Genomic DNA, 15330 nt, shown 5'->3' on the forward strand with positions numbered 1-15330 from the left:
AGGATGTGCTGATTTGCAAAGACACGGCTTCCCTGACATCTTGCCCTGTTGTCATTTTTCGGGTTCCTCTCCCTGGGAGGCTGGGCTGGTGGCAGTGGGGGTTTCTAACTGCTCGGCCCTGCTTCCTTGTGAAAGGGGCCTCCAGCGTGGTCACGGGATGATACTTCTCGTCTTGTTAACGCAAAAGGTTCTCTTTTCCGCCTGGCGGAGGAGTGGAGTGTGGGACCCCCATCTCAAGAGCAGGGATCTGGTACAGCGGGGGCCATGTCCTTGTGCCCTAGGGTCACGCTCTGGCTGCTGAGAGGTATTTTCACCTTGAGCAGCCTGTGGCCCTGTGAACTCCTCCCTGGCCTCTGAAGGCTCCGGGGCCTGTTTTGGCTTTTTTCCTTTTCAGTTTCATGCCCCATCCAAACGCCTCTTGAGCACGCTCTCCCAATTCCAGGCCTGACCACTGGCCTGTTGGAGCAGTGCCCCGGAAGTCGGCTTCCTGCCAGACAGGCGCTCCTGCACCCACGCCATCGCCTGTCTCCTCTTGTCCCATCACGTGCTTGTGGCTCTTTGATTCCTCTAAGTTTACTTTCCTAGACTCAGACACCATCGGGCAGCCACGGTTGGGGGGGGGGGGGGAGCTTATCAGCCCCCCAGACTGGATTCTACTCACTCAGATTTGGCTCCTCCTGCCTTGTTCCAGGCGAGAAGTGGGAGGGCTCCGCTGTCCCAGCCCTCCCCACCCCCGAGCTTCTGTCCTGGCCACGGTGGGCCGGAAACATATGTGGAGTGATTCGTGTCTGCCTGGGGCGGTCACTTCTAGCTGGCGGGGGAGCCCGTTCCCCCCCCCCAAGGTCCAGTGTCACAGGAACTGGTTTCTTAAGGGCAGATCTGGGCCCCTTTATCTTCTCCTCCCAGCCCCATAGTCTTCCCTCCACCCGCTATCCACTGCATCCTGGAGCATCACCCTTGTTTCCGTGAGCAGGTGACGGGGGGGACGCATGCAGGGGCAGCGGTTCCCACTCCCCAGTGTGTGCTGGGCAGGGACAGGTTAAGGAGCCAAGGCCAAAGCAATTAGTGCGGTGCACGTCCCGCACGAGCCCGAGAGCCACCGCGGCAGCCGGCACCGCTCAGGGCAATTTGTTCCGGTGCTAATTACAACACCAGGATAATGACGGTGTGGCCAGGCTTAATTTCTCTGATATTAAATAGGAAAGAAGCCATGAGACACCGGCCCAGATGGAAATTGGCCCAGGTCTGTCTCTGACACCAATTATCAGGAAAAAGGATTGGGTGGGAGAGAAGGTGTCAGGGTGGTGACCGCGGCAAGAGCCGAGGAAGGAGGCAGCTCCCACGGCCACCAGTCACCACCGGCTCCCCGGGGAAGCCAGCCTGGTGGTCCCTGGAAGTCTGCAGTGGCTGTCAGCCACGCCCCTTACAGCAGAGAGGTGCCAGGGGCTGGGGGACAAGGGGAGCCTTTCTGAAAGGAAAGGGGCAGGGAGGAAAGGAGGGCTTCTGGATAAAGGAGAGTTCATTCCAGCAGTGGCCCCACCGCCCCCACCCACTGCAGAGCGTGGCCGGCCATGGTGGCCACTGGGGTCCCAAACTGATGCCACTCGCCCCAAGGCCACTTAGCACAGCAGGAACCTCTGCCCGCGCAGGCCTGGTTTTCCCCTGCGCCCAGACTGTAAGGTCCCTGAGGTGGGGGGGAGCTGTGCCCCTCTGTCTCTCCCAGCACAGAGCCTCAGCCGGACAGGGAGGGGCCGGCCTGCCCTGAAGGCCTCAGCTCTGCTCAGAGGGCCTGCCGCCCCAGGACAGGGAGGGAGAGAGGGTGTCAGACCTGGGGGAGGAGGTCAGCACCCCTTCCAGAAGCGGAGGATCAGGGAGAGGAGGGGGACCGGAACTGACACAGCACTTAAAAGTTCCCTAGTGACCTGATTTTCAGGGGAGGGAGCGACCCTGCCCCCTCTCTGTTGCTACTAAATGTTTTATTAGGATGTGAGCAGGGAGACAAGTGAGGAACCAGAGACTTTCCCGGGAGTGGAGGGGACTGAAGCCCCAAGTGCATAAGGGCATTGTCATGACCGGTGTGCACCCCATGAAGCCATCTGCCCAGCTGGGTCAGGGCCTTCGGGGGATCTGTCCTGGGACTTGAGAAGCCACCACCACTGGCTGGCACACGTACTCCTCCGTCACATCATCTGCACGTCGGGGCCTCCATGTGTCACAGCTGGCGGGGCCCTTAGGCTCCACAGAACTCAGCTGCTGCATTTCCTAGATAGACGCTGAAGCCCAGAGGGGACAGGGCCAGACCCAGGGTCACCCAGCCAGTCAGCGATGGCACCCTTGCCTCTGCCTCCCGGGGCCCGAGCGTGGTTGTCACTGCAGCCACCTTGGCCCTGAGCCTGGCTGGGGGCGGGAGGGGGTGTGGCCAGTCCTGCCGCTGGGCTGCTCCACGGGTGAGCCAGACCCCAGGGGCCTCACCCTCCGTCCTGCGGCCACGGCCTCTCCTGCTTGGGATTTTCTGGTGCTCAGGCTCAGGGCCTCCCTGCTGCCCTCTGCATCCCCGTCCCGGGCCCCCACATTCCATCCTGTGGGGCCCTTCTCCCAATAAGCCCAAAGAGAACAGGCCCCCATTTCAGGCCAGACTTTCCAGCAGCTTCTGTATGGCTCATTTGGAAACTATTTCTGCTTCTAATGAGTGTTTTTCTTTGTGCCCTTGTCCTCTAAAATGCTTAATGAATGTTTTCTGTGCTCGAGCGAAGCGGGGGGTGTGTCCCTGTGTGTCTGCCACCGCCATGCGGGGGGCTGTTAGGCTGCTGGGGCGGAGACAGCCAGGAGCTCCTTCCCGACCCACAGAGGCCCGTGGGCTCGCAAGCACTGCCAAGTAGACACGGGGACCCCGCGGCTTTGGGGGTTCCCGGGGCTGGGGGCTCCTGACGGCTGGAGGATGGCAGGTGTTTGGGCTCCACGGAGGAGCCAGGTTCTAGCCCTTCCCTGGCAACCCTGAGCATCGGAAGCTGTGACCGTACAGCCAGGCACCACGGGCAGTGAGTCCTGGCCAGACGGTGCCCCAGACCCTCACCACGGGCCCCGTGTCCCCCAAGAGAAGGCCAGGCTCTCAGGAGGCCCATGGTCACCCGGCCAGTGGAGGGCACCCCTTGCGGCCCCATCTGCCTCCCGGAGGCACCAGTGTCACCTGCTCTTATAGGGAGGGGCTACCTGGTCCCAGATCTTAGGGCACAGAGGGGGCACTCCGGGCCTTTCACCCCACACTCTCTCCTTCCTGCCTGCCCCTGAGCTCAGCTGGTCCCGCCCCCCCCCCAGAAGTAGGGTGCTTTCTGCACCAAGTACCACAGCAAAGAGACCTTCACAGAGCCAGCCCAGAGGAGGGCAGGGCGTCGGGGGCTAGTTCTAGGCTGCCCCGGCCCCACTAAAGCCCCCAGCCCAGGAGCAGAGGGAGGCCTCAACCACACGTCTCCCTGCCTTGTAGGAAAGGAGGGAGACCCCCGTCTTTGCTTGGGCAGAGCTTCAGTCTCCCCTCGCAAGTGCTCCTGGGAACCATGTTTGCCCACCCGGTTGGTAAGGCCTGGGGTGGAGCTGAAGCCTTACATCCCTCCGTCGGGTTGTGGGCTCACAGCTGGCATCGCATCCTCAAGAGAGCGTCTCTCCTGCCAGGAGGAGCCGCCGAGGAGAGGGGGGAGCCAGCAGCCAGCATCCCCACGCTGACCCAGGGCTCTGCAGCCTTGCAGACGGGGCCCCAGAGAGGCACCTGTGCTCACATTCTGGGGACATCCCAGTGAACAACTCCATTTCAGCTTCTACATCAGACACAGGCCTCGACCCCAGTGTGTCCTGAGGGAGTCCGGCCTCCTTCCTCCGGGGCCTCTTTACTCAGAGCAAGCGGGGGGAGGGGGCTGTACAGAGTCCCAGGCCTCCCCCGCCGGCCAGGGAGGGAGCAGGCCGTGGGGGGAACGGGCCTCCTCACCCGGCACTCAGACTGTGGCACCCCTGGGGGCATCTCTGCACTGCCTCTGGCTCTCCAGGAAGGGTCCTCGGAGCTCACTGCTACCCTGAAGTGGCAAAGTCGGGCACGGTTGGGTCAGGTGGAGGCATCCTGCGGGCTCATGGACCGCTTGTTCCCAGCATATCGCCCGGAAGGCTACCCTTTGGGGCACCCACTTGGCCCAGAGTGGGTGAGTGAGCACCGCGGGCCCTCTGGGATGGTGTTTATTTCAACCCCTTAAAATAGTAAGTTTGGGTCACCCAGGGGAGCACCTTTTAGCGGTTCGCCTCTGGGCAGTTTACCGAATTTCTCGGAGCCTCGGTGTCTTCATCAGTAAATGGTGACAATAATAGGGGCACTGCACAGGGCTGCCTTTGGGAATGAATCTAAACGCGACATGGTGCGTGCACAAACGGCAGATGTGCCCCTGGCACACGGCAAGCGCTCACTGCCGCGAGCATCAGGTTGGACCCACAAGCTGGTCTCCCGCTGCCCCTGAGAAAGCTCCGGTGAGCCCCCGGGCCGCATCGCCCCTTTATCCTGCACCGCAAGGCTGCAGGGGGCTGGGGCGGCCCCTCAACGTGTGAGCTGGTCAGGACAGGCTGGCCAGGGCGTCTCTCCTCCTTCACGCCGCCCTCCTCTGCAGCGGGACACAGTGGTGGCACTGTCTTCACTATAGACACCCTCCCCGCCCTCCCCCCACAAGAGACTTGAAATGATCACTTCTTTTGCAATTTGCGACCCAAGTGCCCCCCTACCTGACATCCACTCACTCTTTCTGGAAGCAAGGACCCACCTGGGACCATGCCCCCAGCCCTCAGGGTCGCCCTGTAGGTGAGCTAGGTCACAGAAGGGACCAGAAGCCCCAGCGCGGCTACGGGAGCACCTCCACACTCACCCCTCCATCCTCAGGCTCATCCTAGTGGTGGGGACATCTCTACTCGGAGTGAGCCGGATCCCCCTGGATCCCCCCACATCCCAAGAGGCAAGAGACAGTCCACCAACTGCCAGGCCTCCCTCCCTCCCTCCCTCCCTCCCCCCTTTCCTTCCCTCTTTCCTTCCTTCCCTTTCCTCCTTGTCTTCCCTCCTTCCTTCTCTCCTTCCCTCTTTCCTTCTTTCCCTCCCTCCTTCCTTTTTCCTTCCTTCCCCTCTTCCTTCCTTCCTTCCTTCCTTCCTTCCTTCCTTCCTTCCTTCGCTCTTTCCACCTCCTCTCTCTTTCATCTTTTTTAAGTGGAAGATATTATAGCTTCATAAAAAATACTCCAGGCTTCTTGCTCAGTAACCGTTTTTATGTTTCACTGGGGTGAAATAGAAGCGGCTGGGAAATAAAGCGTTGAGGAGCCTGCTCTGTATGTGGGCCCTTGAACAGTGTCCTGCATTACTCAGACGGAGATGTCATGGGGCTTGCCATGAAAGGAGGCTTTGATGGGGCTTAGAGCAACAGGAGGCATTGTCATCAGGCTGACTCTCTCCCAAAGGGGGCATTTTTTAAAGTTTATTTATTTTGAAAGAAGCGGGGGGGAGGAGCAGAGAGAGAGAGAGAGAGAGAGAGAGAGAGAGAATCCCAAGCAGCTTCGTGATGTCAGCACAGAGCCTGACATGGGGCTTGAACCCACAAACTGAGATTATGACTTGAGCCCAAGTCAAGAGTCAGATGCTTATAACCAACTGAGCCACCCAGGCGTCCCCCAAAAGGGACATTTTGACCCACATGCTTCAAGGAAGAGAAATGAGTTGGTGCCTCAGGATCCCTGTCCCCCCAGGCCTGGGTTGGCGGGGAGCCGAGGGTGCCTCAGGGAAGCCGGACCCTCTGGCCACATCCCACGGGCACTAGGCCGTGAAAGCCAGGAGCTCAGCCCAGCCCTGGTGTCCCACCCTCAGCCACAGGGAGTGGAGGACGGGCCAGGTACCAGGTAGGGGCTGAGTGGGGCAGAGGGACCTCTGACAGTGCACATGGCTCACAGATGCCACAGCCCCAGTGCCAGGTGGCCCCCAGCACTTGGTGGGGACCAGTGTCTTTGGTTCTCACAGCTGCCCTTGCAGGGAGCCAGGGCTGGGTGAATTCTCCCTGATTTTCACAGACAAAGAAACTGAAGGTCCAGGGGAATAAGGGGGCCCCAGAGACCAAGCAGACAGGGCTGAGTCCAGGCTCCTGAGGCCAGGAGCAACACGGGGACAAGAACAGCTGGGCCCCAAGTGTTCGGAGAGGGCTCCTGTGTGAAGAGACAGGTGAAGGACCCCACGGCATCACAGTCACTTTTCCAACCCTGAATTTCCACACCCAGGGCACCTTGCTGGCCTAGTGGGTGCACCTGAAGCCAGTCGATGAGATAAATCCAGAGAAGGGGCGATAGAGTGGGCTGGGTGGTCAGGGGAAGCTTCCTGGAGGAGGAGGCGAGCTCAGGATGGAAGGCAGTAGGATGTTCTTCCCTGCCATTTCTGACGTGTGGCAGGCGTGGGCCACGGAGCACAGAGACAGGAAGGACCAACAAGGCCACGTGGGGTCCGAGCTCCACCGGCTTCAGTCTCACAGACCAGGCACCCACAGTCTGGGGAGCCCTCAGGACAAGTGTCCCAGGCCCTGGTGTCAGTCAAGTGACTTGGAGGGAGTGTGTGGGAGGCTCCCCCCCCCCCCCATGTGGGCTTGGGGCCAGAAGAGGAGAGCAGGAGAGATGGGGCCTGCCCACCAGAGGTTACAGGTTCGATGCCGCCGTGGGGTCTCCTCCAGGCTGTCAAAGGTGGTTATCGTCATCGGTATCGGTAAGAGTAACAGTAGCCATCGTAGGTTGTGGGCTCCCATGCTCCAGGTGCTACGAAGCCCCGTGCGTGCCCGTGAGGCCGGTACTTTGTCACCCCCAGGTAGAAATGCGGCTGGGGCACCCGGGGAACATGCTTCAGGGAGGCCCGTCAGGAAAGAGGAGCTCCCGGCAAATGGCCCTGTTGGTAGCTCATTGCAGCGGCCAGCAGAGTCTGGAAAGAAGCACCAGGTCTGTGGGGAATAGGACAGGGCTGCGGAAGGTGTCGGCGCTGAAGGAGAAGTGAGTGGAGGGAGCCGCACAAAGCAGGGGTGGCGTAGGGGAGGAGAGGAGAGGGCAGCGGCCTCCTGGGCGCCCGGGTGGGAGGGGAGAGGCTGCAGGTCAGGGTAATAGAACAAAGCCCGTCTTACAAGCTACCCGGGTGGGCGGGCGGGCGTTTCCTCTGCGGGAGCACAGCAGAGACCAGCGAGCCGGGGAAGGAGCAGGTGCAGAGGAGGCAGCTAAGGCTGAACCGCGGGATCAGAGGGATCACTCCCGAGCCGCCTCCTCGTGCCGGTTCTATCCCGACCAGCAGCTTCCACTTCGTCCTCCATTAATGTGCCTTGAATAACATGATGCGAAGATAAGGTAGACACTAGGAATTTACGGTGCTATGCAAAAAATTGCTCAATTCCATTAAGATTTCAGGATCTTTGCCAGGCTGCACAGCAGCCCCGGTATTATTTCCTTCTTAGACATCTTTGCTTGATTGCAATTTATGATGCCGAGGCCCCTGCTGCACCCACCTAAAGCCTCCAGAAAAATATGGCCATCCCCCCAACGCAGCCATTATTCCCTCTGAGGAAAGTCACTGGGTATTTTCCAGAAGATTCCCTCATCCTGATCTCCTTCTCTGGGGGCAGCGGGGAGCAACTTGTAATCAGGTCTCCGCTGCTGGATCTTCACCTTGCTAATTTCAGCGGCCAGGGCAGCCGGAGTCCTCGGGGGGAAGCGGGACCCTCTGCCCCCACCTTGTGGACGAGGAGGGTGTTGAGCTGAGTGGGGAGACCCCCTCCCCGGGCACACGGTTTAAATTCAGCTCCGCACTTTCCGAACCACGGACTCTGGCCAAGTGAATGACCCTCTTTGAATCTCATCCCTTCCTCTGTCTGAGAAATAGGCACGCGGGACGTCTCTCACGAGGTCACTGGGAGGAAGAACTGAGCTAAGGCCCACAAAGGTGTTCATGTCCTGCTTGGCCATGGTGGCTCTGTTCATCACCTCCCATGACAACGTGCGGCAGCTCCTGCTCTACGCGATTGTGTGTGTGGCTGTCGTCGGGGAGGGGGCCTCTGAGAGGGTCTCATCCGGACCACCTTTCATGTGGCAAAATGCTATCCCTCCCATGTGCCTGTGTGGCAACGGGCCCCGTTTGCTAATTCACCTGCAGCGTGGTGCTCACTTAGTGAGATGGAACTTTCACATCCCAGCCATCGGTAGGCTGCTCGCTCCCCCGCCACCGTGTCCCCTCGGCCCCCTGCCCTGCTGCGACCGGCCAGCGCCTACCCTGGCCTGTCCTGCAAAGCCTCCTGTGTCCTTCCGCCCTCAGAGGGCTGAACTGCCTGGACCAGACTGGAAGGCAGAGCAGGAAGGAGGCTGCCGCTCCTTGGAGATGGAAATTATTAATTAGCCTTATTATCCAGGACTTGTCAGTCTCTTAATCCTTCCGTCTGCAGAGGGTTTATGCCTCCGCGGTGTGTGTTGTCAGCTTGGCTAAGCAATTGCTTTTAATAGAAAGGCAGAACAATGGACGATACAGTTTGGTTACTATCTTTATTTATCGAGCCAAACAATCCCTGCTCCCCTTCCACAGAACATCCTTCAAAGACGGGAAGGAGGCAAAAGCTGCTTAATTTCCCCTCTAGATGGCTTCTAATGCGGGGCCTCTGTTTAATTAGCCTTCTCATGTAATCTTCAGTGGACACTCTGTCCTCGATATCCTAATCTCCTCTGGAGCAAAGGGGAAAAGGGGGTTTCCAAAGCGAAAGACAAAAGTTTGCCTGAAGGAAGCACTTTTCCATCTTGCTTCTGAAGAAGACTCAAAGGGCCAAGAGTGAAACGCAGACGTCATTTGATAGAGTCGATGGGCAAGTCTTCGGTGACGAGCTCCATGTGTGAAGGTCAGGGGCTCTCTCGGGGCCCCAGGCGGGACCCCAGCTGGTGAAGCTGGCCGGCTCCGGCATGGGACACACTCTGGTCCACGACAGGCCATCGTGGCTGCTTTTATCACCGTTAAGAGTGCAGTGGCCCTCAGGAGAGAGAGATTCCCACGCAAGACAGTACACACTCCAGACTCAGGGGGGTGCACAGGCGAGCACACGCCTCCCTGCTCCTCACTCCTCCCTTCCCGGCTCTCCTGCTCTCCTCCCTGTAAAGGGCTCTGGGAAGCCCAAAGGAGACTTCTCGCCATCCCCACCACCACTCCCACACTGGGCAGGACATCCTGGGGGCTTTCCGCTCCCCTGTTCCAGAGTCCTCCCTGGTGACGGGGAGTATTAGCGGGGACCGTACCTTCCCAGCCACATGGCTACCGGGGGATGACGGCCGTGTGCCTGCTCCTGCCTAATGCAGGTCCTCGTCGGGCCCGAAGCGAGAGGCACAGCGTGGCAGGGCGGCCCCTGTGGAAGTCTCTGGCACCGGCTGGCCTCACGCAGTCCTTGTCCTCAGCAGTCCCGTCTGTGTCTTTCTTTGCTCGTCCTGCGGCCCTGCCCCCTTGCTTCTCCCTCGCCCCTGTCTGCCCCATTGGGTCATCCCCGTCAACTGCTGGCACAAAATGCTGCGGGAGTCCTCAGATACGCGCCCCGCCGGCTCTCCCCTCGCCCTGCCCCTCCTGCTCTTCCTCCCTCCCGTGCCACGTGCCACACCGAGGCCAGCTGGGGCTCACCCACGGCCTCCGAAACGTGAAATCCAAAGGTCGTGTCGCCGCATCCTCTTTCGTGACCCCCCAACGGCAACTACCACGTTGGCCGCTCACTCCTTCCGGAATGTTCTCCCCTCCTGCCGCAGAGGCCCTCCCTGGCCGTCTCCCCCGCTGCCTGTTCTCCGCAGACTCCTCCCCTCCGCTTCCACCCCTCGATGTTAGCAGGCCCCTGATCCACCCACACTGCCTGCCTGAGTCTTCTCACCCACTCTCACGGCCTCACACGCCAGCTCCAGGCTGAAGACGCCCACACTTGCACCTGCACCCTGACCTCACCGCGAAGCACCGGACTTTCACATCCAGCCGTCCGCTCGGCATCCCGCCCAAATGCGGAATCGGCATCTCAGGCTTCCCGCAGCCAAAGCGGAATCTGATCTCTTGCGCTCACCTTCCTGACGCAGCGCTGCTCCCCGGGACTCGAGCCCACCATTCTCGACCCCACTTTTCCCCGCCGCCCTCCTCCCGTCAAAAATATGTCTCAGCTGTATCCCCACCTCCCTCTCTGCTGCTGCTACCGAGTTAGAGCCACAACTTTATTCTGCACCAGTGTGAATCGCTCCTGCACGTGTGGTCCATTCTCCACAAAGGAACACAAAGGGCCACTCCCATCCCAAACCTCACCAAGGCTCATGCTTTCAACCAGCTTAGGAAGGCGCATGGCACTTAAAGTAATGGCCAAACCCTTACCAGGCCACCGAGGGCCTGCACCCCTGACCTTTACCCTCCTCTCCCACAGCGCTCTCCGGCCTTCCCGACTTCTTCCTGCCCCTCACCTGAGCCAAGCTTGCTGGCCCCAGGACCTTTGCACCTGCTCTTCCTGCTGCCTGGAGGCCACCCTGGGCTTCCATAGTTGACGCTAAGATTCAGGTCTCCGCTCAACCGTCAGCTCCCGAGTGGGGTCCTCCTGACACATCATCTAACTTTCCCTGGCTCTCTGGCAAACCGCTCTGTTCCCATCACCAACATCGTATCATGAAATTTTAAGAGATACAGAAAAGTTGAGGGAATTTTACAAGCACCCTAGACCTACCACCCAGATTCTACCGTTAACATGTTATGTTGTTTTATCAGTTCAAGTCCTTCCATCCATCTGATGCATTTTCCATGCATTTCAAACTAAGCTGCAGACAACAGTAACACAAGCATGTCAGCACAGGAATCGTTATCATTCGCCCGAGTTCGGCGTACCTACAGTTCTCTTATTTGTGAGGTAAAATTCACACACAACGAAACAACTGAATGCACAAATGTCGAAGTCCTAGTTGAGGAGTTGTGATCAATGCGTGAACAGAACCCAAGCCCGCAGCAAGCTTTAGAATGTTACCGTCACCCCAGGAACTCCCCCCATGTGCCTTCCCAGCCGGCTCCCACCCCGTGGGCTAGGGTCACCACTGTCCCGACGACCGTCTCCCAGGGACTCGTCTTTCCTGCTCGAGAACTTCATACAAATGGACTCCTACCGCACGTCCTCTTAGGCGAGGTTTCTTTCACTCAGCAAAATCTCTTGTAATTCACGCACGTTGTTACAACCCCAGCGTTAGTCATTTCTTGTGTCTCCTCCGCCCCCGCCCCCCCACCCCCCCGGCCCCATCCTTCGGAAGCGAGTGCCGTAAGAACAGGGACACCGAATTGTGTCTGTCGCTAACTCTTCAGCGTCTAGAACCGTGCCTGGCATGTGGGTCTGTATCTGTTGGGTGGGTGTGAAGTGTGTGGATCCCCAGCCAGAAGGCAGGCTTCCTGGGGATGCTCCCCTGCTCTCCCGCAGCCGTGCTGGGGCCCAGCTGCGCCCCGCAGGAACAGGCATCAGCACTGGGTAAAGACAGCGAGATGGACTCGCTCTTCAATGGCCCACCCCTCCTTCCTTCCCGCCTTCCTCCATCCTCCCCGCCGAAGAGGGAGCACGTTTGCTCTTCAGAAATGCAATTCAACTGACCATGATATGGGGAGAGGATGTGAGCCCCTGACTCACCCAGGAGAGATGATTCTGGGGACGTGAGGCTCGACGGGGACGTGAGGCTTGAGACTTCTCCATGAGGTTAGCTTGGAGGATTGAGAAGGAAATCCAGAGTAGAAAGGTTTGGTGATCCCGACCTGCTAAAAGATTTCTTAATTTGGAGACAAAGTTCTCAGAAAGATGCTGTCAGTTCCAAAGATGTGGGGCCCCGTGGGTCTCAGCTTGCTCTCTTTCTCTCCGCTCTCCCATTTCTCTGCTGGAAGGAGGGAGAGGTTCAGGAAGCTCCTGTGCAAAGTCCCCAGGCCAGGTTCAAATCCAAGGACAGGTAGCTGACACAGGTGCTCCGGGAGCCCACGTCCCCCTGTCATGTGGGGAGATCTACACTATAAATGGGCACCTGCAGTCACCCTGGGGCAACTTTGGGCACGGATGGAGCCCTCACTGGCCTTGGGGGGCCCACCTGACAGCCTGACGGGGCCTCATCGCTCTGAGACAGGAGATAGAACCATGCCCATAGCAGCTACAGGCGGCCATCACACACAGTCACTCTGATGCAAAAGCTAGGCTCCACTCGGTGTGGCCTGGCACCTCGTATGTAGTGAGCATTCAGTTGGGGGCTGAAATCCCAGACCCCAGCCCTTTCTGCAGTGTGACCAAGCGGAAGAGATAATAAAGCCCAGTCACTCGCGGACCCTGGCCTCAGTGTACCAGGGCCATCGCCAGCTCCCCTGTCCATGCTGCCCCCACGTCCCCGGTCCTGGGCCAGGTCGTGTGGGTGAGCACCAGGCATCGTGGGTGCCGGCCTCAGGGCCCATCCCTCTGCCCCGTCAAGAGGACCTGGAGAGGCCCTTCACTCAGGAAGGGGTCACCAGGCTCGCTCAAACCGGCCCACAGTCCCAGGAGGCAGAGAGGCAGAGAGCCTCTGCCCCAGGGAGGCCTGGAAAGGGCCGGGAACATCCCACGGTGAGCATGAACCCGGGTTCTGCCAGCGTCCCCAGCTGGGGGTGCCAGAAGCAGAGGCTTGGCCCAGGCTGTGCAGGAGACTCTGGGGATGGTCCCAGGTGGGAAGGACCCAGGACCAGGGCCTGTGGGGCCCAGCCCTGGGTTTGTGACAGCACGGCAGTCATGATAACGATTGTCATGACACAATCCCCTGAGCGCGTGCCTGGGTCAGACCCGATGCAAAACACTTTAAAATCTCCTTGAATGCTTGGGACAGCACTGCACCACTTTATGACTGAGGAAACTGAGCCCAGGTATGGGTTCATTAGCCCAGGGTGACAAGCTGCTTTAGAAATTAGAACCCAGAGGGGCGCCTGGGTGGCGCAGTCGGTTGGGCGTCCGACTTCAGCCAGGTCACGATCTCGCGGTCTGTGAGTTTGAGCCCCGCATCAGGCTCTGGGCTGATGGCTCGGAGCCTGGAGCCTGTTTCCGATTCTGTGTCTCCCTCTCTCTCTGTCCCTCCCCCGTTCATGCTCTGTCTCTCTCTGTCCCAAAAATAAATAAAAACGTTGAAGAAAAAAAAAATTAAAAAAAAAGAAATTAGAACCCAGATTAGGGGCACCTGGGTGGCTCAGTCTGTTAAGCATCCAACTTCAGCTCAGGTCATGATCTCATGGCTCATGAGTCAGAGCTCCGCGTCGGGCTCTGTGCTGACAGCTCAGAGCCTGGAGCCTGCTTCGGATTCTTTGTCTCCCTCTCGCTCTGTCCCCCTCCTCCGCTCATGTTCTGTCTCTCTCTGTCTCAAAAATAAATAAACATTAAAAAAATTAAAAAAAAAAAAAAAAAAGGAAACAGGATTAGAACCCAGATCAGTAGAACCACTCAGACCCCAACAGCACCACCCACTCCCAGCTGGGCCCTGCAGAGCCCCAGTCATGGGTCCTTCCCCCCAGCCCCCAGCCATCCCCAGAGTCTCCTGCTGTGCCTCGGCCAAGCCTCTGCTTCTGACAGTCACAGCCGAAGAGGCTGGCCAGGCCTGGGTGCATGCCTACCGGAGGACACACCTGGCCCCGCCGACTCCAGCAAAGTCCCCAGGACTACCCAGACTCGAACAGGCTCTTTCTGTTGCCTCCAATAAGCTAGCGTTTAGAAATTCTGCCCCAAGTTCTCACCCACCTGTTCCCTGAGCTCAAGGCCACCCCACGGCCCCACCCTCTCCTGACCCGTGCCCTTCTGCACTGCTGACCTCTCACCAAAAGCGCCACCCCTGTGGGCACGCGTCAGGCAACTGCAGCCTGTGTGTCACCCGTGTCTCCGTCACACCCCTCTCTCCAGGGTGCTGAGCAGTCAGCTCCACTGCCCCAGGGGAGAGGGGGAAGGAGGCCTGTCTCCGCCAGCCCTCCTGGCGGGCATCACCGTGCTGACAGCCGCCGTGATGCTCCCTGACGCACGGCTGCTGTCTGCTTCCTGGGAGCAGCTGGGGAGGAGATGGGCGAGCCGGGCCCGTGAATGGCATGGCGCCTCTTCAGACCCCTCAGCCTATAAGGTTCAGTTGTTCGGGCAGAGAGCTGCCGTCGAGGGAGGGTCCCCGGGGGCTGTGGGGCTGGCCAGGTTCTGCTGTCTCTGGTCCGTGTCGCTGGCAGGCTCCTCGTTGCTGGGACCCTCCGAGGCTCTGGGTTGAGAGAGGTCCAGAGGTGTCCCCCTGCTGAGTCCGGGATCCCCCCCACCCCACCCCGACCAGCCCCAGCCCTGGTTGGTTTGGCAGACTCAGCTTCATTGGCAACAGAGCCCAAAGGGACCCTGGCCCAACCCCCTGTTTGCACAGGGAAGCTGTCACCCAGGGAGTTGAGTGGCTTTCCTGGGGTCCCTGAGTTACAGGAAGAGCCGGGCTTGAATCCTTCTTCCTGACGGCCAGGCGGCCTCGGGGCACCCCCTTGGCAGTGGAGCCCGTGGGCGGTGGAGCCTCCCCGGCCTCCCAGCGCGCGGCTCAGCACAGCCTTGGTGTGCGATCAGAGTGCAGGCTCGCATCGGCGCGGGTCGGGCTTAATTAGATCAAAGACGACTCTGCCGCCAGAGACAGAGCGTGTGTTCAGCCCCAGAAACAACGCTGGAATTTAGCCGCTGCCGGGGTGCTGATTGCCTCTTTGTGGAAGAGCCACGCCATCGCCCGTCCACTGCTGTGGCCGCTTGAGACGTGGCCAGGCTCTTGTAGGTGTGAAGATATTGTCTGCGACGGGGCGGCGTGCTGGTAAATGCTTAGCATCTAGGAAAAGCCAAACCACCTGGTGGGTAGCGGCCGCCAGTTTCCGTGGTGTAAATAATTCGCACCTTAGCTGGTTTCAAGAGGCTGATTTGACTTCGGTTGGCTCTGCCGCATTCCCGGATGGTTAACCAGCAGTCCTCACGAGCCAGGACAAGCCGGCTCCCGCGCGCCCCTGCTTTATAGTTTCGGCGGAGCACAGACATGGTAGCTGAAGTTGCAGGACTTGTCTGGGCCTTTCCACTCCTTGCCCAAGACTGAGGCTCCTGCAGGGAGTAAGCTGCCACCATGGAGCTTTCTAAGACCAACTGGGGCCTGCTTTGGGCATCTGAGACCTGACCTCCAAGGCGGTCTCTGTCCCCTTTATGAGTCTGTCACCCAACTGTCCTACAGCAGCTGATGAGCTCAGCAGCCCCAGACTTTTCAGGGTCATGCCAAATGAACCCAGTCCTCCCCGCTGTCTCC

The 15330-nt window shown here is 59.4% G+C and overlaps 1 protein-coding gene across 8 annotated transcripts in view; it reads left to right on the forward strand.

Annotated features, from left to right (window-relative positions):
* Positions 1 to 15330, forward strand: part of CAMTA1 (calmodulin binding transcription activator 1) — an 850500-nt gene that overhangs the window by 604343 nt on the left and 230827 nt on the right. The gene's annotated exons all lie outside the window — the stretch shown is intronic.

Source organism: Felis catus, chromosome C1, assembly GCF_018350175.1.
Source record: "Felis catus isolate Fca126 chromosome C1, F.catus_Fca126_mat1.0, whole genome shotgun sequence".
NCBI lineage: Eukaryota > Metazoa > Chordata > Mammalia > Carnivora > Felidae > Felis > Felis catus.